This window comes from Sciurus carolinensis, chromosome 4 (genome assembly GCF_902686445.1).
Source record: "Sciurus carolinensis chromosome 4, mSciCar1.2, whole genome shotgun sequence".
NCBI classification, from domain to species: Eukaryota; Metazoa; Chordata; class Mammalia; order Rodentia; family Sciuridae; genus Sciurus; species Sciurus carolinensis.
In genome coordinates, this window is record NC_062216.1 from 142,522,072 (window position 1) to 142,548,025 (window position 25,954).

General features: G+C 37.7%; 2 protein-coding genes across 11 annotated transcripts in view; one reads left to right on the top strand and one right to left on the bottom strand.

Annotated features, from left to right (window-relative positions):
• Tspan19 (tetraspanin 19) overlaps positions 1-23,265 on the bottom strand; it is a 79,669-nt gene extending 56,404 nt beyond the window's left edge. Inside the window, exon 1 of one of the 2 annotated variants that reach the window (XM_047550810.1) lies at positions 22,919-23,265. The gene's annotated coding sequence lies outside the window, so the exon portion shown is untranslated. Of the gene's footprint in view, positions 1-12,975; positions 13,005-22,918 lie in introns of those variants that run through there. The other variant, XM_047550811.1, reaches the window with a different exon arrangement.
• LOC124983487 (ALX homeobox protein 1) overlaps positions 23,002-25,954 on the top strand; it is a 231,364-nt gene continuing 228,411 nt past the window's right edge. For 8 of the 9 annotated variants that reach the window (XM_047550808.1, XM_047550800.1, XM_047550802.1 and 5 more), the window contains exon 1: positions 23,002-23,116. The gene's annotated coding sequence lies outside the window, so the exon portion shown is untranslated. Of the gene's footprint in view, positions 23,121-25,954 lie in introns of all 9 variants that reach the window. The other variant, XM_047550801.1, reaches the window with a different exon arrangement.

Sequence of the window (25,954 nt, forward strand, 5' to 3'; positions counted from 1 at the left end):
TCTGCCATGATGTTCTGCCTTCCCTTGTGCCCCAAGGAATGGAGCCAGTTGACTGACTATGAACTGAATCCTCTCAAACTGTGAACTGAAATAAACTTTTCCTTTTCTAAGTTGTTCTCGTCAGGTATTCAGACCACAGCGATGAAAAGCTGACTAACACTGGTATAAAGGGAAAAGTGCGTCAGCATGAATGAAGAGGGGGAAAAATCTACCAGTTAGGAAAGGACAATTACAAAAGATAGAAAGAAAAAAGGAGAAATTGAATACATATTATGCCTAATACCCTAATATGCTTTACTGAGGAAAATAAGTAAATACTAGCAGGGAATTCCTATAGAAAGAGGAAATAAAGGAGTAATAATAATCATTGGGCGATCCAAGATGGCGGCCTAGAGGGAGACTGCACCCCCAGTCGCTCCAGAACCCAGGAGTTAAGAAGGGGAGGCATTGAGAGACTCGGACTGAAGTGGAGCCACGGGTGAGTCTGCCCACTGGGTAAAGCTCGGCCCGGGTGGCAGGCCCAGATAGAGGTGGCTTATCGGAGCCGGGCAGGGCAGCTAGAGTCATCCACAGGCAGTCCTGCGCACTCCGGCGGTGGGCCCCGCCCACACAGCCAGCTTCTCCAGGTTCTCGGAACGGAACTGGCCCGCTAGTGGGAGCCTTTCTGAACAGAGCAGGCTCCGAGTCCCGGAGCCGCTGCAGTGCAGTGTACTCCTGCAAAGAACCAGTGGAGAGCCTCGATCTGCAATCAGCCTCAGGGATAAGGGCAGGGCAGCCGGAGACCTCTTCAGGCGGCTCTGCCCACTCCAGCTGCGGGCTCTCTTCACGGGGAGATCCAAGATGGCGGCCTAGAGGGAGACTGCACCCCCGGTCGCTCCAGAACCCAGGAGCTAAGAGGGGGAGGCACAGAGAGACTCGGACTGAAATAGAGCCACGGGTGAGTCTGCCCACTGGGTAAAGCTCAGCCCGGGTGGCAGGCCCAGATAGAGGTGGCTTAGCAGAGCCGGGCAGGGCAGCTTGAGTCTTCCCAAGGTAGTCTTCCACACTCCGGCAGTGGGCTCTTCCCACACGGCCAGCTGCACGGTGCAGGTCCACAGTGAGAGCATTTCCGCACAGAGCCAGTTCCAAAACGTGGAACCAGTAGGGGGCTAGGGGCAGTATTCTTCGAATGAGCTGCTTTATCAGATTCCTCCAAGACATCAGGCTACTGAAGGCTGGGAGGTGATACACTGGAAATCTACCGGGACACTATAAGCCAATAGTGGAAAACTGCAATACCTCAGGGTCCCACTGACAACTGACCAATATGAGAAAACAAGGGAAGAAAATGTCCCAAACAAACCTAGATACTACATCAATAAAACCCAATGACAGCACAGCAGAAGAAATGTCAGAAAGGGAGTTCAGAATGTACGTAATTAAAACGATCAGGGAAGCTAATGAGGAGATGAAAGAGCAAATGCAGGCATTGAAGGAGGAGATGAAAGAGCAAATGCAGGCATTAAATGATCGCACCAATCAACAGTTAAAAGACCAAATACGGGAAGCAAGAGATAATTTCAATAAAGAGTTAGAGATACTGAAAAAAAACCAAACTGAAATCCTTGAAATGAAGGAAACAATAAACCAAGTTAAAAACTCCATAGAAAGCATAACCAAAAGGATAGAACACCTGGAAGACAGAACCTCAGACATTGAAGACAAAATATTTAACCTTGAAAACAAAGTTGAACAAACAGAGAAGATGGTAAGAAATCATGAACAGAATCTCCAAGAACTATGGGATATCATGAAAAGGCCAAATTTCAGAATTATTGGGATTGAGGAAGGCTTAGAGAAACAAACCAAAGGAATGAACAATCTATTCAATGAAATAATAACAGGAAATTTCCCAAATCTGAAGAATGAAATGGAAAACCAAGTACAAGAGGCTTATAGAACTCCAAACATACAAAATTACAACAGACCCACACCAAGGCACATTATTATGAAAATACCTAACATACAAAATAAAGACAGAATTTTAAAGGCCGCGAGAGAAAAGAATCAAATTACATTCAGAGGGAAACCAATAAGAATATCAGCAGATTTTTCAATCCAGACCCTAAAAGCTAGAAGGGCCTGGAACAACATACACCAAGCCCTGAAAGAAAACGGATGCCAACCAAGAATCTTATACCCAGCAAAACTTACCTTCAAATTTGACGATGAAATAAGATCCTTCCATGATAAACAAAAGCTAAAGGAATTTACAAAAAGAAAGCCACCATTACAGAACATTCTCAGCAAAATATTCCATGAGGAAGAGATGAAAAACAACGATGCAAATCAGCAACAGGAGGCGCTAGCCTAAAGGAATAGCCAAATAAAGGAGAAACCAAATCATGTCAAAAACAAATATGAGTCAATTGACTGGGAATACAAATCATATCACAATAATAACCCTGAATGTTAATGGCCTGAATTCATCAATCAAAAGACATAGACTGGCAGATTGGATTAAAAAGAAAAATCCAACAATATGCTGCCTGCAAGAGACTCATCTCATAGAAAGAGACACCCATAGACTAAAGGTGAAAGGATGGGGAAAAACATACCATGCACACGGACACAGCAAAAAAGCTGGAGTATCCATCCTCATCTCAGATAATGTGGACTTCAAACCAAAACTAGTCAGAAGGGATAAAGAAGGACATTACATGCTGCTTAAGGGAAGCATAAATCAGCAAGACATAACAATCATAAATATCTATGCCCCGAACATTGGCTCATCCACGTACGTCAAACAAATCCTTCTCAATTCCAGAAATCAAATAGACCACAACACAATAATACTAGGCGATTTTAACACACCTCTCTCACCACTGGATAGATCGTCCAAACAAAAATTGAATAAAGAAACTATAGATCTCAACAACACAATCAGCAATTCAGACTTAACGGACATATATAGAATATACCATCCAACAAAGAATGAATACACTTTCTTCTCAGCAGCACATGGATCCTTCTCTAAAATAGACCATATTTTATGCCACAAAGCTACTGTTAGCAAATACAAGAAGATAGAGATACTACCTTGTACTCTATCAGATCATAATGGATTGAAATTAGAAATAAATGACAGAATAAAAAACAGAAACTTCTCCAATACCTGGAGACTAAATAATACACTATTATATGATGAATGGATAACAGAAGACATCAGGAGGGAAATAAAAAAATTCTTAGAAGTAAACGAGAACAAAGACACATCATATCAAAATCTCTGGGACACTATGAAAGCAGTACTTAGAGGAAGATTTATTTCATGGGGTGCATTCAAAAAAAGAAGTAGAAATCAACAAATAAACGACTTAACACTACAGCTCAAAGCACTAGAAAAAGAAAAGCAGACCAATACCAAAAGTAGTAGAAGACAGGAAATAGTTAAAATCAGAGCCGAAATCAACAAAATCGAAACAAAAGAAACAATCATAAAAATTAATAAAATAAATAGTTGGTTCTTTGAAAAAATAAATAAAATTGATAAACCCTTAGCCACACTAACAAAGAGAAAGAGGGAGAAAACTCAAATTACTAAAATTCGGAATGAACAAGGAAACATCACAACAGACACGAATGAAATACAAAACATAATTAGAAGCTATTTCGAAAATCTATACTCCAACAAAACAGAAAACCTTGAAGACATCAACAAATTTCTAGAGACATATGAATTACCTAAACTGAACGAGGAGGACATACACAACTTAAATAAACCAATTTCAAGCAATGAAATAGAAGAGGTCATCAAAAGCCTACCAACAAAGAAAAGTCCAGGACCAGATGGGTTCTCAGCCGAGTTCTACAAAACCTTTAAAGAAGAGCTCATTCCAATACTCCTCAAACTATTCCATGAAATAGAAGAGGAGGGAACCCTACCAAACTCGTTCTATGAAGCCAATATCACCCTGATACCTAAACCAGACAGAGACACATCAAGGAAAGAAAATTTCAGACCAATATCCTTAATGAACATCGATGCAAAAATTCTCAACAAAATTTTAGCAAATCGCATACAAATATATATTAAAAAGATAGTGCACCACGATCAAGTGGGTTTTATCCCAGGGATGCAAGGTTGGTTCAACATTCGGAAATCAATAAATGTCATTCACCATATCAACAGACTTAAAGTTAAGAATCACATGATTATTTCAATAGATGCAGAAAAAGCATTTGATAAAATACAGCATCCCTTCATGCTCAAAACACTAGAAAAAATTGGGGTAATGGGAACATTCCTAAACATTATAAAGGCCATCTACGCTAAGCCCATGGCTAATATCATTCTAAATGGTGAAAAACTGAAAGCGTTCCCCCTAAAAACGGGAACAAGGCAGGGATGCCCTCTTTCACCGCTTCTATTCAACATGGTCCTTGAGACTCTAGCCAGAGCAATCAGACAAACCAAAGAAATTAAAGGGATACGAATAGGAAAAGAAGAACTCAAACTATCCCTGTTCGCTGATGACATGATTATATATTTAGAGGAACCTGGAAATTCCACCAGAAAACTTTTAGAACTCATAAGTGAATTCAGTAAAGTAGCAGGTTACAAGATCAATGCTCATAAATCCAATGCATTTTTATACATAAGTGATGAATCTTCAGAAAGAGAAATTAGGAAAACTACCCCATTCACAATAGCCTCAAAAAAAATAAAATACTTGGGAATCAATCTCACAAAAGAGGTGAAAGACCTCTACAATGAGAACTACAGAACACTAAAGAAAGAAATTCAAGAAAACCTTAGAAGATGGAAAGATCTCCCATGTTCCTGGATAGGCAGAATTAATATCGTCAAAATGGCTATACTACCTAAAGTTCTATACAGATTCAATGCAATTCCAATTAAAATCCCAATGATGTACCTCGCAGAAATAGAGCAAGCAATTATGAAATTCATCTGGAAGAATAAAAAACCTAGAATAGCTAAAGCAATCCTCAGTAGCAAGAGCGAAGCAGGGGGTATTGCAATACCAGATCTTCAACTCTACTACAAAGCAATAGTAACAAAAACGGCATGGTAGTGTTACCAAAATAGACAGGTAGATCAATGGTACAGAATAGAGGACATGGACACAAACCCAAATAAATACAATTTTCTCATACTAGACAAAGGTTCCAACAATATGCAATGGAGAAAAGATAGCCTCTTCAACAAATGGTGCTGGGAAAACTGGAAAACTATATGCAATAGAATGAAACTAAACCCCTATCTCTCACCCTACACAAAACTCAACTCAAAATGGATCAAGGACCTCGGAATCAGACCAGAGACCCTGCATCTTATAGAAGAAAAAGTAGGTCCAAATCTTCAACTTGTTGGCTCAGGATCAGATTTCCTTAACAGGACTCCCATAGCACAAGAAATAAAAGCAAGAATAAACAACTGGGATAGATTCAAACTAAAAAGCTTTCTCTCAGCAAAGGAAACTATCAGAAATGTGAAGAGAGAGCCTACAGAGTGGGAGAATATCTTTGCCAACCATACCTCAGATAGAGCGCTAATTTCCAGAATCTATAAAGAACTCAAAAAACTCTACACGAAGCATACAAATAATCCAATCAACAAATGGGCTAAGGAAATGAACAGACACTTCACAGAAGAAGATGTACAAGTAATCAACAGATATATGAAAAAATGTTCAACATCCCTAGTAATAAGGGAAATGCAAATCAAAACTACACTAAGATTCTCACCCCAATTAGAATGGCGATTATCAAGAATACAAGCAACAATAGGTGTTGGCGAGGATGTGGTGAAAAAGGAACACTCATACATTGCTGGTGGGGTTGCAAATTAGTGCAACCACTCTGGAAAGCAGTGTGGAGATTCCTCAGAAAGCTTGGAATGGAAACACCATTTGACCCAGCTATCCCACTCCTTGGCCTATACCCAAAGGACTTAAAATCAGCATACTACAGAGATACAGCCACATCAATGTTCATTGCTGCTCAATTCACCATAGCCAGATTGTGGAACCAACCTAGATGCCCTTCAGTTGATGAATGGATAAAGAAACTGTGGCATATTTATACAATGGAATATTACTCCGCAATGAAGAATGATAAAATTATGGCATTTGTAGGCAAATGGTCGAAATTGGAGAATATCATGCTAAGTGAGATAAGCCAATCTCAAAAAACTAAAGGACGAATGATCTCGCTGATAAGCAGATGAGGACATATAATGGGGGGTGGGACGGGCTAGCATTAGGTTTAGGGTTAGGTTTAGAGTTAGGCTAAGGAGAGCAGTAAGAATGAAGGAAAGAAGGACTGTGTAGAGGGAAAAGAGGGGTGGGAGGGGTGGGAGGGGTGGGAGGGGTGGGGGGGGAGGGGAAAAATATAATAAACATCATTACCCTATGTAAATGTAAAAAAAAATAAAAAAATAAAAAAAAATAATCATTGGAAATAAGACTGGGAAAGAAAGAGTTTAGAAGAAAAATTCATAAACTTGATATTTAACAATTGAGTGTGAAGGAATAGAGGACATCTGCCTGGTTATAACCTTATAAGTACAGGAAATGAAATGCAAATAAGTGGTAAGCATTAGCTCTGCAGACTCAGGAATCAACCTACAGCCAAAGTAAGGTGACAGAGTAAAGGAGAAAAGGGATTGACTATAAATAGAAATGGGAAAAGGGTTGGTGATAAAAAATGGTAAAATTAAGAATTTGGAAATTTTTTTATTGTAAACAAATGGGATACATGTTGTTTCTCTGTACATGGAGTAAAGGCATATCATTTGTGTAATCATAAATTTACATAAATGTTGTTTGATTCATTCTGCTATTTTTTCCCTTCCCCCCACCCCTCCCACACCTCTTTTCCCTCTATACAGTCCTTCCTTCCTCCATTCTTGTCCCCCTCCCTAACCCTAACCGTAACACTAACACTAACCCCTCCCACTCCCCATTATGTGTCATCATCCCCTTATCAGCGAGATCATTCATCCTTTGGTTTTTTGAGATTGGCTTATCTCACTTAGCATGATATTCTCCAATTTCATCCATTTGCCTGCAAATGCCATAATTTTATCATTCTCCATGGCTGAGTAATATTCCATTGTATATATGTATACCACAGTTTCTTTATCCATTCATCAATTGAAGGACATCTAGGATGGTTCCACAATCTGGTTATTTTGAATTGAGCAGCTATGAACATTGATGTGGCTGTATCTCTGTAGTATGCTGATTTTAAGTCCTTTGGGTATAGGCCAAGGAGGGGAATAGCTGGGTCAAATGGTGGTTCCATTCCAAGTTTTCTAAGGAATCTCCACACTGCTTTGTAGAGTGGCTGCACTAATTTGCATCCCCACCAGCAATGTATGTGTACCTTTTCCCCCACATTCTCGCCAACACCTATTGTTGCTTGTGTTCTTGATAATCACCATTCTAATTGGGGTGAGATGGAATCTTAGGGTGGTTCTAATTTGCATTTCTCTTATTACTAGAGATGTAGAACATTTTTTCATATGTTTGTTGATTGCTTGTAGATCTTCTTCTGTGAAGTGTCTGTTCATTTCCTTAGCCCATTTGTCAATTGGGTTATTTGTATTCTTGGTGTAGAGTTTTTTGAGTTCTTTATATATACTGGAAATTAGTGCTCTATCTGAAGTATGATTGGCAAAGATTTTCTTCCACTCTGTAGACTCTTTCTTCACATTGCTGATAGTTTCCTTTGCTGAGGAATCTATCCCAGTTATTTAGTTTGAATCTATCCCAGTTATTGATTCTTGCTTTTATTTCTTGTGCTATGGGAGTCCTGTTGAGGAAGTTTGGTCCTAAGTCGACATGTTGAAGATCTGGACCTACTTTTTCTTCTATAATCTGCAGGGTCTCTGGTCTGATTCCAAGGTCCTTAATCCATTTTGAGTTTAGTTTCGTGCATGGTGAGAGATATGGGTTTAGTTTCATTCTGTTGCATATGGATTTCCAGTTTTCCCAGCACCATTTGTTCAAGAGACTATCTTTTCTCCATTGCATATTTTTGGCCCCTTTGTCTAGTATGAGAAAATTGTACTTATTTGGGTTTGTGTCCATGTCCTCTATTCTGTACCATTGATCTACCTGTCTATTTTGGTACCAATACCATGCCATTTTTGTTACTATTGCTTTGTAGTATAGTTGAAGATCTGGTATTGTGATACCCCCTGCTTCACTCTTCCTGCTAAGGATTGCTTTAGCTATTCTGGGTTTTTTATTCTTTTAGATAAATTTCATGATTACTTGTTCTATTTCTGTAAGGTACATCATTGGGATTTTAATTGGAATTGCATTGAATCTGTATAGCACTTTTGGTAGTATGGCCATTTTGACAATATTAACTCTGTCTATCCAAGAACATGGGAGATCTTTCTATCTTCTAAGGTTTTCTTTAATTTCTTTAGTGTTCTGTAGTTCTTGTTGTAGAGGTCTTTCACCTCTTTTGTTAGATTGATTCCCCAATATTTTATTTTTTACGAAGCTATTTTGAATGGGGTAGTTTTGCTAATTTTTCTTTCCAAATATTCATCACTTATATATAAAAATGCATTAGATTTATGAGTATTGATCTTATATCCTGCTACTTTACTGAATTCACTTATGAGTTCTAAAAATTTTCTGGTGGAATTTCCTGGGTCCTCTAAGTATATAATCATATCATCAGCAAATAGGGATAGTTTGAGTTCTTCTTTTCCTATTTGTATCCCTTTAATTTCTTTGGTCTGTCTAATTGCTCTGGCTAGAGATCAAGAACAATGTTGAATAGAAGTGGTGAAAGGGGGCATCCCTGCCTTGTTCCAGTTTTTAGGGGGAATGCTTTCAGTTTTTCACCATTTAGAATGATATTAGCCATGGGCTTAGCATAGATAGCCTTTACAATGTTAAGGAATGTTTCCACTGTCCCTATTTTTTCTAGTGTTTTGAGCATAAAGGGATGCTGTATTTTATCAAATGCTTTTTCTGCATCTATTGAAATAATCATGTGATTCTTGACTTTAAGTCTGTTGATATGGTGAATGACATTTATTGATTTCCGGATGTTGAACCAACCTTGCATTCCCTGGGATGAAACCCACTTGATCATCTTGCGCTATATTTTTAATATGTTTTTGTATGCGATTTGCTAAAATTTTGTTGAGAATTTTTGCGTTGATGTTCATTAAGGATATTGGTCTGAAATTTTCTTTCCTCGATGTGTCTCTGTCTGGTTTAGGTATCAGGGTAATATTGGCTTCATAGAATGAGTTTGGGAGGGTTCCCTCCTCTTCTATTTCATGGAATATTTTGAGAAGTATTGGAATGAGCTCTTCTTTAAAAGTTTTGTAGAACTCGGCTGAGAACCCATCTGGACCTGGACTTTTCTTTGTTGGTAGGCTTTTGATGACCTCTTCTATTTCATTGCTTGACACTGGTATATTTAAATTGTGTATGTCCTCCTCAGTCAGTTTAGGCAATTCATATGTCTCTAGAAACCTGTTGATGTCTTTGAAATTTTCTATTTTGTTGGAGTATAGATTTTCAAAATAGCTTCTAATTATGTTTTGTATTTCAGTCATGTCTGTTGTGATATTTCCTTGTTCATTCTTAATTTTAGTAATTTGGGTTTTCTCTCTTCTTCTCTTTGTCTCTAAGGGTTTATCAATTTTGTTTACTTTTTCAAAGAACCAATATTTATTTTGTCAATTTTTTATATTGTTTCTTTTGTTTCAATTTCATTGATTTCAGCTCTGATTTTAACTATTTCCTGTCTTCTACTACTTTTGGTGTTGCTCTGTTCTTCTTTTTCTAGGGCTTTGAGCTGTACTGTTAGGTCATTTATTTGTTGATTTTTTCTTCTTTTATTGAATATGCTCCATGAAATAAATTTTCCTCTAAGTACTGCTTTCATAGTGTCCCAGAGATTTAGATATGATGTTTCTTTGTTCTCATTTACCTCTAAGAATTTTTTAATTTCCTTCCTGATATCTTCTGTTATCCATTCATCATATAATAGCATATTGTTTAATCGCCAGGTGTTGGAGTAGTTTCTGCTTTTTACTCTTTCATTTATTTCTAATTTCAATCCATTATGATCTGATAGAATACAAGGCAGTGTCTCTATCTTCTTGTATTTGCTAACATTAGCTTTGTGGCATAATATATGGTCTATTTTAGAGAAGGATCCATGTGCTGCTGAGAAGAAAGTGTGTTCACTCTTTGTTGGATGGTATATTCTGTAAATGTCTATTAAGTCTAAATTATTGATTGTGTTATTGAGATCTATGATTTCTTTATTCAATTTTTGTTTGGAAGATCTATCCAGTGGTGAGAGAGGTTTGTTAAAATCACCTAGTATTATTGTGCTATTGTCTATTTGGTTTCTGAAATTGAGAAGGATTTATTTGACATACATGGATGAGCCACTGTTTGGGGCATAGATATTTATGATTGTTATGTCTTGCTAATTTATGCTTCCCTTAAGCATTATGAAATGTCCTTCTTCATCCCTTCTGACTAACTTTGGCTTGAAGTCCACATTATCTGAAAGGAGGATGGATACTCCAACTTTTTTGCTGAGTCCATGTGCATGGTATGTTTTTCCCCATCCTTTCACCTTTAGTCTATGTGTATCTCTTTCTATGAGGTGAGTCTCTTGCAGGCAACATTTTGTTGGATCTTTCTTTTTAATCCAATCTGCCAGTCTAAGTCTTTTGATTGATGAGTTCAGGCCATTAATATTCAGGGTTATTATTGAGATATGATTTGTATTCCCAGTCATTTGGCTCATTTTTTTTTTTTTTTTGACACGACTTGGTTCCTCCTTTATTTGACAATTCCTTTAGGATAGTTCCTCCCTTTGCTGATTTGCATCTTTGTTTTTCATCTCTTCCTCATGGAATATTTTGCTGAGAATGTTCTGTAATGCTGGCTTTCTTTTTGTAAATTCTTTTAGCTTTTGTTTATCATGGAAGGATTTTATTTCATCATCAAACCTAAGGTAAGTTTTGCTGGTTATAAGATTCTTGGTTGGCATCCATTTTCTTTCAGGGCTTGAAAAATGTTGTCCAGGTCCTTGTAGCTTTTAGGGTCTGGATTGAAAAATCTGCTGATATCCATATTGGTGTCCCCCTGAATGTAATTTGGTTCTTTTCTCTCACAGCCTTTAAAATTCTGTCTTTATTTTGTATGTTAGGTATTTTCATAATAATGTGCCTTGGTGTGGGTCTGTTTTAATTTTGTGTATTTGGAGTTCTATAAGCCTCTTGTACTTGATTTTCCATTTTGTTCTTCAGATTTGGGAAATTTTCTGATATTATTTTATTGAATAGATTGTTCATTCCTTTGGTTTGTTTCTCTGTGCCTTCCTCAATCCCAATAATTCTCAAATTTGGTCTTTTCATGATATCCCATAATTCTTCTGGATTCTCTTCATGATTTCTTATGGTCTTCTCTCTTTAGTCAACTTTGTTTTCAAGATTAAATATTTTTTTTTTCATTGTCTGAGGTTCTGTCTTCCAGGTGTTCTATCCTATTTGTTATGCTTTCTATGATGTTTTTAATTTGGTTTATTATTTCCTTCATTTCGAGGATTTCTGTTTGGTTTTTTTTTTTTCAGTATCTCTAACTCTTTATTGAAATGATCTTTTGCTTTCCTGTATTTGCTGTTTTAACTGTTGGTTGGTGTGATCATTTAATGCCTGCATTTGCTCTTTCATCTCCTCATTTGCTTCCCTGATTGTTTTAATTATGTACATACTGAACTTCCTTTCTGACATTTCTTCTGCCATGCTGTCATTGGGTTTTATTGATATAGTTTCTAGGTTTGTGTGGGACATTTTCTTCCCTTGTTTTCTCATATTGTTCAGGTATCAGTGGATCACTGAGATATTGCAGATTTCCTCTATTGACTTATAGTGTCCCTGAAGATTTCTAGTATATCCCCTCTTAGCCTTTAGTAGCCTGAAATCTTGGAGGAACTTGATAATGCCATGCTCCACAAGGAAGCTGCCTCTCTAGGGCGGTGGCCTTCAGGTGGGGTATATTCCCTGCTAGTGGGCAGAGGTGGCTCCACTTGTTGACCAATGGTCATCCAAAGGGAAACTAGGCTGCGGGCTGAGGCAAGGCCTGTTTAGGCCTGTGTCTCTGGTTTTGCTGTCCTTGTGGGAAAACTTCACCTGGCAGTGAAGACTCACCCGGTCGGGAGGTCTCACTGGTCAGCTCCCCTCCTAGAAGTTTCCCTCAATCCACAACTACCGGTTGGGCTGGGCAGCCTTCCTCTGTGACGTTCCCAGGGGCCCAGACCTACCTCCTGGGCCTGGGAGATTTGCCCTTCGCAGATGAGTCTCCTTAGGCTGCCCCTATTCAGAGAAGCCGCCTGAAGTCCTGGAACCTTCGCTCTGCCCCTCAGCTTATCTCTGTGTGGTTCTTCCACCAAGAAGCCATCTAGGTCCTGGGACTGTGCTCTGCAACTAATCACCTGACTGTGCAGCCCCTCCTCTGAGCAGCCACCTGGAGCCCAGTGCAGTTGCTCTGAGTTCAAGTGACCTGCCACAAGCCTCCTCCTCTGGGCAGCCACCCGAGTTCCGGTGTGGTCACTCCGAGTTCAAGCAACCCCCCACACAGCTCTTCCTCTGGGCAGCTGCCCGGTGTTCCCTGGGGTTGCTCCAAGTCCAAGCGACCCACGGCGCTCCTCCTCCTCCTCAGGGCAGTCCCCTGGTGTTCCGGTGTGGTCGCTCTGAGTCCAAACAACTCGCCGTCGCGCCTCCTCCTCTGGGCAGCTGCCTGGAGTTCCGGTGGGTTCCTCCAAGACCCAGCATTGTGCTGAGCGGCCTCCTCTACAATGCTCCCAGTTGTCTGAGTTCACTGCTCCAGCAGGGGGAGGGGTGTCTCATTGGCCAACTCTACTTCACAAAGTTCCCTGCGTCCTGGGACTACCGTCCCATCCGGGACACCTCACCCGGTGGCTTTGAGTTGGTCCCAAGTCTCTCAATATCTCCTCTTCTTGAATCCTGAGTCCTGGAGCAACATGAAATGCAGCCACCCTCTAGTCCGCCACCTTGAAAAACCCAAGAATTTGGAATTTTTAAAAGCATACTTTCACAAACTAAGACGATAAAGTGTGATCTCATAGAAGTCAACAGAGGAGAAAATTTCTAGAATGCTGTTACATCATATAAAAATCAATCAACATAGTAAGGAGGGTGTTCAAGTCTTTATAAAATTGCAGCTCAGGTCAGAGTCAGAACACAATAAACTGGGTACCTAAGCAATGAGCCAAGAAAGTTCATGATGATGTTTATACAGCATGGTAAGAGATGGTCATGCACTGATCTTTTCAGTCACAAGTTCCACAATGCAAATAAAGATACACAAGTCTATGTGGTTCTTATTCAAATATTTGCAGTGCAGAAGGTCTACATTTGCTTTTGCTATAAAGCATTTGTTCTAAACTTAAGTAAAGACTAGGTGTGATATTTCTTCTGTTCAGAGCCTGGCTAGTTAGTTAATTAAAGATCACTTAGTAAAGATCATTTTTAACATGATAAATACCACAGGTATAGACAACTTAGAACAGCACATCTATTCCTAAGTGTTCCTTTTCACACATTCAATGACTCTACTTGTTTGTCATTGTTTATATGTTCCTTCTAAGGAGAGATGGGGGCATGGAAGTGAATAAGTCAGAGCCATCTCAAATAATTAAATATTAAAACTGTAGACAAATCTGAATTATGTGTTGGTATAGGGGACAGAGAAGTTTCACAGAGAAGACCAATAAGAGATGATCTTTGAAGGATGATCAACAAGGTTCTGGTCAGTCAAAAGCAGGGTGGAGGTAGGAAGTATTAAGGACAAAACTATGCTCACAGTTTTACAATGAGATATGATGGGCACAGATCAGAGTGGTAAGGATGAGAGATAAGGATAGAGAAGTAGAATATTTAAATATTGTGATGAAGCATGCATGTTTTGCAAGTTTCCTTTTTCTTCTTTTTGTTAAGGCAACTGAAGCCCTAATTCTGGCACTAATGCGGAAACCAAATTAGGAAAGAAACCCAACACAGGGAGATCATTTACAAAGCCAATGAGCTACTTCATAAGAGACAAAATTGTTTGAATTGAAAAATGGTTATGGGGGTGGAAAACAATACCAGGATATGAGATATTTAGTAGGAAGTGGAAATGCCAGTGTTGGGATGGTAGAAAGTATCAAAGATGTAAATTGGTCCCAAGTCTGCAGAGCCTAAATAATTAAACTTTTAACATTATTTTATATCATTCAATGTGTCATTTTCATTAATTCCCCTATTACAATTTTATCAATTGGGAATAATTATGCTATTATCCCTAGTTTTGCCAATGATGAAAGAGAAACAGGAAGGTAAACTTGTCTAAGGTTATCCAGTTAATAAGAGGTACAGATGAAAAGCAAACCCAGAGGTATAAACTACTCTCTTGATAAGCTTCCCAAGTTCTAGTGTCATCATATTCAAAAGTGTATTATAATAGTAATCACCTCAAAGGAATGTTGTGAAAATTAAATGAGTTTGTTTGCAAAGTGCTTTGTCCAATGAATGGCTAAATGAATCTTATTACACCACATCTTATAGCCAAATTGAGATTTTACAAGGGAGTTGTACATGAGGGTGGAAAATGGAATGGACACTCTGGGAAAATGATTACTCCCATTTCTTGTGAAGTAGTAGGTCATGTCAACTGCAAGGAAGGAACACAAAGAAGACAGTGAAAGACTGTGAAGTGTTGGAGCTGTCTTTCAGTGGAACAAGAGAAGTGGAAGTTTAAAAATCCAATACTAAGAGTCACATGTTAGAAGTATTATTACTCCATAACTACCCCGTCTCAAGAAAATGAATCAAAGAAATACTTACTTTACAGTTATTTTGAGCAGTTCAATGATATTCTGGGATAGTTATATCATTGCATTATCAAGAAAAAAGAGCTGTTGAAAAATGCTATTAAATGAAGACGGTTCCACCATTCAGTTACCATTTTCAAAACTATTATTCTTGTCAGATGACAGGAATAAACAGTTCTTTCTCATCCTTTCATTCTCTCAATAAATTTTATTATGTGCAATCTAAAGGAAATATGTGTTAGGTCAACAGGCTGTATATCAACCGGCCCTGGGAATGAGTTTCAAAGTTGAAATGATATAAAATCACTTATTCAAAAGGAAAAAAGAAAAACTTCACTCAGGGTAACAGGTCATGGGCAAACTAACATACTGAATTTAAGACTATAATTTCTAGGAAGATTGTAATTAACCATATTTCTACCAAATACTACACTGTTGAAAAGCAACAGATTCAAGTTAAATTTGCTTATAATCTGTCACTCTTAGGTAATTGCAGTTTTGTTTCTCTTTGATTAAATTATACAGCTTAGTTTTTTTTTTCAAAGTAAAAATAAGATCATGAGATTATAAATATCCCTTACCATGGATTAATTTATCTACAGAAGGACTTTCTATATTTTTATTATCAATTAGCTTGACAAAGTAAAATATTATTTTTAAAATCAGTTGATTCCTAAAGTTAATTATTTAAATTAATCTTTAAAACTGATTATTGGAGGATTTGGCATTTTTTAGGAAAAATGTGCATGATTTGATAATCACAAAATCAACATCAAGATTTTTACATGTGAACCTCAATGCGATAGCTTAAGTATTTTGAATGAAAATTTATAGTAATCTTTAAATCAGCAATAAAATTAAACTAAAAAATTTTAAAATAGCATTTGGGCATTGACTTCAATAATGAAAATACCTTAAATTTAGTTAGCTCTGAAGCCAAGTATTGTTTTTTTAATCCTTATTTTTCTTGAAAGAGGTACTAATGTGTGATTTGAATTAAAATGTTTACTAATTTCTCCATTTTATTAGTGTTATTGATATCGCCATTTAACGGTGATGAGTTCTGCTCCTTCTAATGTTGAAGTTTGAACACTAGAGAAGCACGCCAAGGCAAGCATATTAAGCAGGTTTTAGGGATCCAAGATGGTGGCCTAGAGGGAGACTGTACCCCCAGTCGCTCCAGAACCCAGGAGTTAAGAAGGGGAGGCATTGAGAGACTCGGACTGAAATAGAGCCACAGGTGAGTCTGCCCACTGGGTAAAGCTTGGCCCGGGTGGCAGGCCCAGATAGAGGTGGCTTATCGGAGCCAGGCAGGGCAGCTAGAGTCTTCCCAAGGTAGCCTTCCACACTCCGGCAGTGGGCTCCTCCCACATGGCCAGCTGCACGGTGCAGGCCCACAGTGAGAGCATTTCCGCACAGAACCAGTTCCAAACCGTGGAACCAGTAGGGGGCTAGGGGCAGTTTTCTTCGGATGCACTGCTTTATCAGATTCCTCCAAGACATCAGGCTACTGAAGGCTGGGAGGTGATACACTGGAAATCTACCGGGACACTATAAGCCAATAGCAGAAAACTGCAATATCTCAGGGTCCCACTGACAGCTGACCAATATGAGAAAACAAGGGAAGAAAATGTCCCAAACAAACCTAGATACTACATCAATAAAACCCAATGACAGCACAGCAGAAGAAATGTCAGAAAGGGAGTTCAGAATGTACGTAATTAAAACGATCAGGGAAGATAATGAAGAGATGAAAGAGCAAATGCAGGCATTGAAGGAGGAGATGAAAGAGCAAATGCAGGCATTAAATGATCGCACCAATCAACAGTTAAAAGACCAAATACGGGAAGCAAGAGATAATTTCAATAAAGAGTTAGAGATACTGAAAAAAAAACAAACTGAAATACTTGAAATGAAGGAAACAATAAACCAAGTTAAAAACTCCATAGAAAGCATAACCAATAGGATAGAACACCTGGAAGACAGAACCTCAGACATTGAAGACAAATTATTTAATCTTGAAAGCAAAGTTGGCCAAACAGAAAAGATGGTAAGAAATCATGAACCAAATCTACAAGAATTATAGGATATCATGAAAAGGCCAAATTTGAGAATTATTGGGATTGAGGAAGGCTTAGAGAAACAAACCAAAGGAATGAACAATCTATTCAATGAAATAATATCAGAAAATTTCCCAAATCTGAAGAATGAAATGGAAAACCAAGTACAAGAGGCTTATAGAACTCCAAACATACAAAATTACAAGAGACCCACACCAAGGCACATTATTATGAAAATACCTAACATACAAAATAAAGACAGAATTTTAAAGGCCGCGAGAGAAAAGAATCAAATTACATTCAGAGGGAAACCAATAAGAATATCAGCAGATTTTTCAATCCAGACCCTAAAAGCTAGAAGGGCCTGGAACAACATACACCAAGCCCTGAAAGAAAACGGATGCCAACCAAGAATCTTATACCCAGCAAAACTTACCTTCAAATTTGACGATGAAATAAGATCCTTCCATGATAAACAAAAGCTAAAGGAATTTACAAAAAGAAAGCCAGCATTACAGAACATTCTCAGCAAAATATTCCATGAGGAAGAGATGAAAAACAACGATGCAAATCAGCAACAGGAGGCGCTAGCCTAAAGGAATAGCCAAATAAAGGAGAAACCAAATCATGTCAAAAACAAATATGAGTCAATTGACTGGGAATACTAATCATATCACAATAATAACCCTGAATGTCAATGGCCTGAATTCATCAATCAAAAGACACAGACTGGCAGATTGGATTAAAAAGAAAAATCCAACAATATGCTGCCTGCAAGAGACTCATCTCATAGAAAGAGACACCCATAGACTAAAGGTGAAAGGATGGGAAAAAACATACCATGCACACGGACACAGCAAAAAAGCTGGAGTATCCATCCTCATTTCAGATAATGTGGACTTCAAACCAAAACTAGTCAGAAGGGATAAAGAAGGACATTACATGCTGCTTAAGGGAAGCATAAATCAGCAAGACTTAACAATCATAAATATCTATGCCCCGAACATTGGCTCAGCCACGTACGTCAAACAAATCCTTCTCAATTCCAGAAATCAAATAGACCACAACACAATAATACTAGGCGATTTTAACACACCTCTCTCACCACTGGATAGATCGTCCAAACAAAAATTGAATAAAGAAACTATAGATCTCAACAACACAATCAACAATTTAGACTTAACAGACATATATAGAATATACCATCCAACAAAGAACGAATAGACTTTCTCCTCAGCAGCACATGGATCCTTCTCTAAAATAGACCATATTTTATGCCACAAAGCTACTGTTAGCAAATACAAGAAGATAGAGATACTACCTTGTACTCTATCAGATCATAATGGATTGAAATTAGAAATAAATGACAGAATAAAAAACAGAAACTTCTCCAATACCTGGAGATTAAATAATACACTATTATATGATGAATGGATAACAGAAGACATCAGGAGGGAAATAAAAAAATTCTTAGAAGTAAACGAGAACAAAGACACATCATATCAAAATCTCTGGGACACTATGAAAGCAGTACTTAGAGGAAGATTTATTTCATGGGGTGCATTCAAAAAAAGAAGTAGAAATCAACAAATAAACGACTTAACACTACAGCTCAAAGCCCTAGAAAAAGAAGAGCAGACCAACACCAAAAGTAGTAGAAGACAGGAAATAGTTAAAATCAGAGCCGAAATCAACGAAATTGAAACAAAAGAAACAATTGGAAAAATTAATAAAATAAATAGTTGGTTCTTTGAAAAAATAAATAAAATTGATAAACCCTTAGCCACACTAACAAAGAGAAAGAGGGAGAAAACTCAAATTACTAAAATTCGGGATGAATAAGGAAACATCACAACAGACACGAGTGAAATACAAAACATAATTAGAAGCTATTTCGAAAATCTATACTCCAACAAACAGAAAACCTCGAAGACATCAACAAATTTCTAGAGACATATGAATTACCTAAACTGAACGAGGAGGACATACACAACTTAAATAAACCAATTTCAAGCAATGAAATAGAAGAGGTCATCAAAAGCCTACCAACAAAGAAAAGTCCAGGACCAGATGTGTTCTCAGCCGAGTTCTACAAAACCTTTAAAGAAGAGCTCATTCCAATACTCCTCAAAGTATTCCATGAAATAGAAGAGGAGGGAACCCTCCCAAACTCGTTCTATGAAGCCAATATCACCCTGATACCTAAACCAGACAGAGACACATCGAGAAAAGAAAATTTCAGACCAATATCCTTAATGAACATCAACGCAAAAATTCTCAACAAAATTTTAGCAAATCGCATACAAATATATGTTAAAAAGATAGTGCACCACGATCAAGTGGGTTTTATCCCAGGGATACAAGGTTGGTTCAACATTTGGAAATCAATAAATGTAATTCACCATATCAACAGACTTAAAGTTAAGAATCACATGATTATTTCAATAGATGCAGAAAAAGCATTCGATAAAATACAGCATCCCTTCATGCTCAAAACACTAGAAAAAATTGGGGTAGTGGGAACATTCCTTAACATTATAAAGGCAATCTACGCTAAACCCATGGCTAATATCATTCTAAATGGTGAAAAACTGAAAGCGTTCCCCCTAAAAACTGGAACAAGGCAGGGATGCCCTCTTTCACCGCTTCTATTCAACATCGTCCTTGAGACTCTAGCCAGAGCAATCAGACAAACCAAAGAAATTAAAGGGATACGAATAGGAAAAGAAGAACTCAAACTATCCCTGTTCGCTGATGACATGATTATATATTTAGAGGACCCTGGAAATTCCACCAGAAAACTTTTAGAACTCATAAGTGAATTCAGTAAAGTAGCAGGTTACAAGATCAATGCTCATAAATCCAATGCATTTTTATACATAAGTGATGAATCTTCAGAAAGAGAAATTAGGAAAACTACCCCATTCACAATAGCCTCAAAAAAAATAAAATACTTGGGAATCAATCTCACAAAAGAGGTGAAAGACCTCTACAATGAGAACTACAGAACACTAAAGAAAGAAATTCAAGAAAACCTTAGAAAATGGAAAGATCTCCCATGTTCCTGGATAGGCAGAATTAATATTGTCAAAATGACTATACTACCTAAAGTGCTATACAGATTCAATGCAATTCCAATTAAAATCCCAATGATGTACCTTACAGAAATAGAGCAAGCAATTATGAAATTCATCTGGAAGAATAAAAAACCTAGAATAGCTAAAGCAATCCTCAGTAGCAAGAGCGAAGCAGGGGGTATTGCAATACCAGATCTTCAACTCTACTACAAAGCAATAGTAACAAAAATGGCATGGTATTGTTACCAAAATAGACAGGTAGATCAATGGTACAGAATAGAGGACATGGACACAAACCCAAATAAATACAATTTTCTCATACTAGACAAGGGTTCCAAAAATATGCAATGGAGGAAAGATAGCCTCTTCAACAAATGGTGCTGGGAAAACTGGAAAACCATATGCAATAGAATGAAATTAAACCCCTATCTCTCACCCTACACAAAACTCAACTCAAAATGGATCAAGGACCTCGGAATCAGACCAGAGACCCTGTATCTTATAGAAGAAAAAGTAGGTCCAAATCTTCAACTTGTTGGCTTAGGATCAGACTTCCTTAACAGGACTCCCATAGCACAAGAAATAAAAGCAAGAATCAACAACTGGGATTCAAACTAAAAAGCTTTCTCTCAGCAAAGGAAACTATCAGAAATGTGAAGAGAGAGCCTACAGAGTGGGAGAATATCTTTGCCAACCATACCTCAGATAGAGCGCTAATTTCCAGAATCTATAAAGAACTCAAAAAACTCTACACGAAGCATACAAATAATCCAATCAACAAATGGGCTAAGGAAATGAACAGACACTTCACAGAAGAAGATGTACAAGCAATCAACAGATATATGAAGAAATGTTCAACATCCCTAGTAATAAGGGAAATGCAAATCAAAACCACCCTAAGATTCCATCTCACCCCAATTAGAATGGCGATTATCAAGAATACAAGCAACAATAGGTGTTGGCGAGGATGTGGTGAAAAAGGAACACTCATACATTGCTGGTGGGGTTGCAAATTAGTGCAGCCACTCTGGAAAGCAGTGTGGAGATTCCTCAGAAAGCTTGGAATGGAAACACCATTTGACCCAGCTATCCCACTCCTTGGCCTATACCCAAAGGACTTAAAATCAGCATACTACAGAGATACAGCCACATCAATGTTCATTGCTGCTCAATTCACCATAGCCAGATTGTGGAACCAACCTAGATGCCCTTCAGTTGATGAAAGGATAAAGAAACTGTGGCATATTTATACAATGGAATATTACTCCGCAATGAAGAATGATAAAATTATGGCATTTGTAGGCAAATGGACGAAATTGGAGAATATCATGCTAAGTGAGATAAGCCAATCTCAAAAAACTAAAGGACGAATGATCTCGCTGATAAGCGGATGAGGACATATAATGGGGGGTGGGAGGGGTTAGCATTAGGTTTAGGGTTAGGTTTAGGGTTAGGGATAAGGAGAGCGGTAAGAATGAAGAAAAGAAGGACTGTATAGAGGGAAAAGAGTGGTGGGGGGGAAGGGAAAAAGAATAAACATCATTGCCCTGTGTAAACGTATGATTACACAAATGGTATGCCTTGACTCTATGTACAAATAGTGAAACAACATGTATCCCATTTGTATACAATTAAAAATAAAAAAATAAAAAAAAAAGAAATCGAAGAAAAAAAATAAAATGCTTATTTTCCTCAAAAAAAAAAAAAAAAGGCAGGTTTTATTTAAAGGTAATATTACAGACTTCTCCTGGGAGGAAAAAGGGGGCCATGGCTGATGTTCTAAGGTCCCAAGAGGTGAGCGCACCCTCCATCTTTTATAGGTTAAGGTCTCTTTTGTTCTCCAGTTCTCTCCCCCCTTATCTCTCCTTCCTGCCTAAGTGACTAGGCCTGGTTTTGCATTAAGTGAGACGTCATGGGCAGGGGGAGGGCCAAGGTGATTCAGGCAGGTAAGGGCCCAGGGGACATTAATTAGCAGCTCCATGCTTGCAGTCCTTGATAAAGGCAGGTAAATTTGGTAATCAATGAGCTCTGGAGATCCTTGAAGTTCCATTCTTCCAGGGGCAGTCTCCAACTTCCAGAGGCAGATGGCTTCATGGCTTCATTTCCTTGATTTGACCTGATCCCGTATTTCTACACTAACTACCTGTCCTTAATTCTGGCTTTATTATGTTGGTGCAACTCAAGTTTATCGTTACCAGGAAATATAATTCATTTTCTTTCAGAGGCTAAATGAAATATTTGCTTTCAACATATCATATTGACATCTTTTACAAGTATGTTTAGCCACTTCCTCTTGAAATTTAATATCTTGTTTATGAACTTTAAAAAAGTAAAATCAGAAATTAATTAAAATACAGTTTCACATTTTATAAATTATATATTGCTCTACAAAAGAGACTGATGTATTTTTAAGTTAAAATTAAATGCGTGGCATATCCTTAGAACTTCAGATTTTACACTGAAATAGCAGGTTTCTGTCAATATTTTTACAGTAAAGGAATTCTGGAAAAGAACTTTTCAAATTTCTCCCTCAACACACCCTTCCAATAGAGGTGTTTGGTGAGCATTGATTGATTCTAATGCCGCACCCCCTCCCCGCCAAACAAAAGAAAACAAAACAAAACAACCAAAACCTGTTGTCATGGAAGTCAAACAATTTACTGACTTCTGCATACGGCCAGGTCCCACAAATCACTATTCAGGATTAAGAGTTTGTGAAATGAACAACTGATACATAGGCAACTCAACATTCAGTAGCTGTAAATTAGGAATATAGATAGTTTAAAAAACAACTGAAAGGCCAGGTTGTCGCTACTTGAATAACTACAGAAAAATGTCATTTCTTCATTAAATATTTTCCAAAACTATGAAAACATTAAAAGATACCTGGAAAGAGAAATTAAACTCCTCATCCAGCTACCGAGATGTAGAGTTCGGGCCAATTTAGAACGGAGGTTACTTGTCCTTCTGGGGCACCTGTAATGAAAAGCTGCTCCTCTTTGGGGATTGGCTGTTGCCGTGGTTACCATTTGTTTAGAGGATCTGGGCGCTGTCCTGCAAGCAAGTCGAGGGATTTTGCTGCTGGTGGGTGAGCCAGACCCTTCAATGCCGGGATTTGGGTTCGGGGAGGAGAGGGAGAGCTGTGGGAGCGCAGATCGAGCTGGACCACCTGCCGCCAGGGCCAGGCTTCCAGCAAAGGGAGAAACCGCGCGGGCTGCGCGAGTCCCGCAGCCTCCCGGCTCCTTTCAGTTCTGGACATTTCGTGACTCTCTTAGAACTTTAAGATCCAACCTGACCGCCCAGGGAGCCTTTGATGGTTACTCCCCACTTCCCTCTCCCCACCTCCTAAAATGCACCAACTGCCAGTTCTTTAACTTTCCTTCCTCCTTCCCTCCCTCCCTTTCCCTTGTTTCATTATTCCCCAAACACATAATTTTTGTTACTTTATGAAGTAGATTTCCCTTCCTTTTCTTTAGGGATAGAAGAGTAGAGTTACTTAAGCTTTCTCACTTTTGGCAATTTCGCCAGCTCCAATTGATTCATTATCAACTTGAAACAGTTTGCCCTGGCCAGTTTACTATGGGGTTCATCTAAGGCAGGCAGTCTTGTTCCAGAAGGAAACCACTAGCTACAGAGGTGTGTGTTGCAGGAGTGAAATGTAGTTAGTCCAAATTGAGGAGTGTTGTAGATGTAAGATACACACCGGATTTCAAAGAATTAGTGTGCAGAACAACAATGTAAAATTTAATTTTTATCTTAATAATTCATAACTTTTAGGGTCGAGGACTTAGCTTAGTGGTCGAGTGCTTGCCTACCACGTTCATGGCCCTGGGTTCCAACCAGGTACCAAAAAAACCAATAATAATAGTAATAGTGGTGATGATAATAATAATAATATTTTATATTAATTATGTATTTGTGTGTGTTTGTTTTTGTTTTGTTTCGTTTTGGGTACTGGGGATTGAACTCAGGGGCATTTGAGCACTGAGCTACATACCCAATCCTATTTTGTATTTTTGTTAGAGACAGGGTCTCACTGAGTTGCTTAGTGCCTCCCTTGCTGAGTGCTCAGCCTTGCTGAGGCTGGCTTTGAACTCAAGATCCTCCTTCCTCAGCCCCGCTAGTGGCTGAGATTATAGGAGTCCACCACTGTGTTGGCCTATTCATTATATTTTGAAATAATATTTGAATATATTGTTAAATAGGACATATTAAAATTAATCCAATCTGTTTCTCTTTTAAACAGTTGCTTTGTAAAATATAAACTTGCATTTGTCTTCAGGTATAGAAACATTGGATGGGTCTTGTCTAAGGAACCAGTAGATAAGCAGAGGTGGAAATGTAAAGGATATTATTCTTACCTTCACCCAACTTGCCTACCCTTCTTTCTACATAAAGTTTTATGTACCTGTGCATTCTAATTTATAAACACATTAACAAAATATAATTTTCCATCTAGTAAAGCTATTGAATTACTTTGAATTCAGTTATTGGAATTGTTCTGTTGGCTGTTTTGCTGTGTTTTGAATGGAGGAGGTTGTGGGAAATTGAATGTTTTAAATGAGCTTTTAAAATTATGGAAGTAGTATATATTGACATTTTTTTAAAGTCAGTCAACAAGAAGGTATAAAATAAAAATTTAAAGTTCCCCAGTTTCTTCAAGAAGTTTCTGTTTCTAAAAACTGTGTGTGTGTGTGTGTGTGTGTGTGTGTGTGTGTGTAGTTGTCAAAAAGAGGATTTTCAGTGTCTTATTTTCCTTTTTTTAATTAGTCCTTCTTGGATACTTTCTTATAAGGATAATAGTAATTGTACTCATTTTAAAAATAATTTGCATCATATTGTATGGATCCCTATTTATGTAACTTTTCTTTGTGAGTACTTAGGATAGCTATAATTAAATTTCATTAATATAATTGTAGATTTACAGCTGAGTACAGAAATGCTGTAGTACACTTTGTGCAAAATCTCCCAATGGTAATATTTTGTTAATTATAGAGTAATATAACTAGAATGTTGACATTGATAAAATCTACTAATCTTATTTGATTTTCCTCCATTTTATATGTACTATGTTCTATACAATTTTAATCAACTGAATAAATTCATTTGTCTACAGCCACAATCACTGAATAGTTCTAGCACTACAAAGTCCTAATGCTGGCCTTTTATAACTCATGCCCCCTCCAACTCCTTAACCACTAATCTGTCCTCCATTTATAAATTCTTGTCATTTCAAAATATTATGTAAATGGAATCACATAATTTTTTTTGCTTTTTAATCAACATAGTTGCAAAGAGATTTACCTATATTGTTGCATGTATCAATATCCATCCCTTTGATAGCTTTTTACTGTTGAATGGTATGGATGTACTAGAGTTTATTTAATCATTTATCTGTTAAGGGACATTTGGTTGTTTTCATTTGGGGACTAGTATGAATAAAGCTGCTATGCACATTTGTGTAAAAATTTTGGTGTAAATCTAAGTTTTCATTTCTCTAGGATAAATTCCTAGAATTTTAGGCAACGCACATGAAAATCAGTCTGATTAAATAATCACCTATTTGTGAAAGAAAGATAAGTGATATCTATCATTAGAGGAGAGTCAGTTGTTTTTTTTTTTTTAATTTTAGTATGGGAGTGTTTTGGTCATGTTTTTTATGTAGAGTAGGAACAAAGGAATAAATATGTATGATAAAGCAGTAAACACAGAAATAATATACAGAACAATGTTCAGTAGTTGAGAAGTTGTCAGAATCAGCCTATCCGTAAAGGATGACAGTTTATTAGGGAGAGGAGCTACTCTTCCTCTATGATAGAGAAGAAGGGTTTCATGAGAAGAAACAGGGAAATGAGGGTATTTAATCATCTTTGTTAACTAGACTATACTTAATCAATGTATTTGTAGCACCCAGCACTGCTA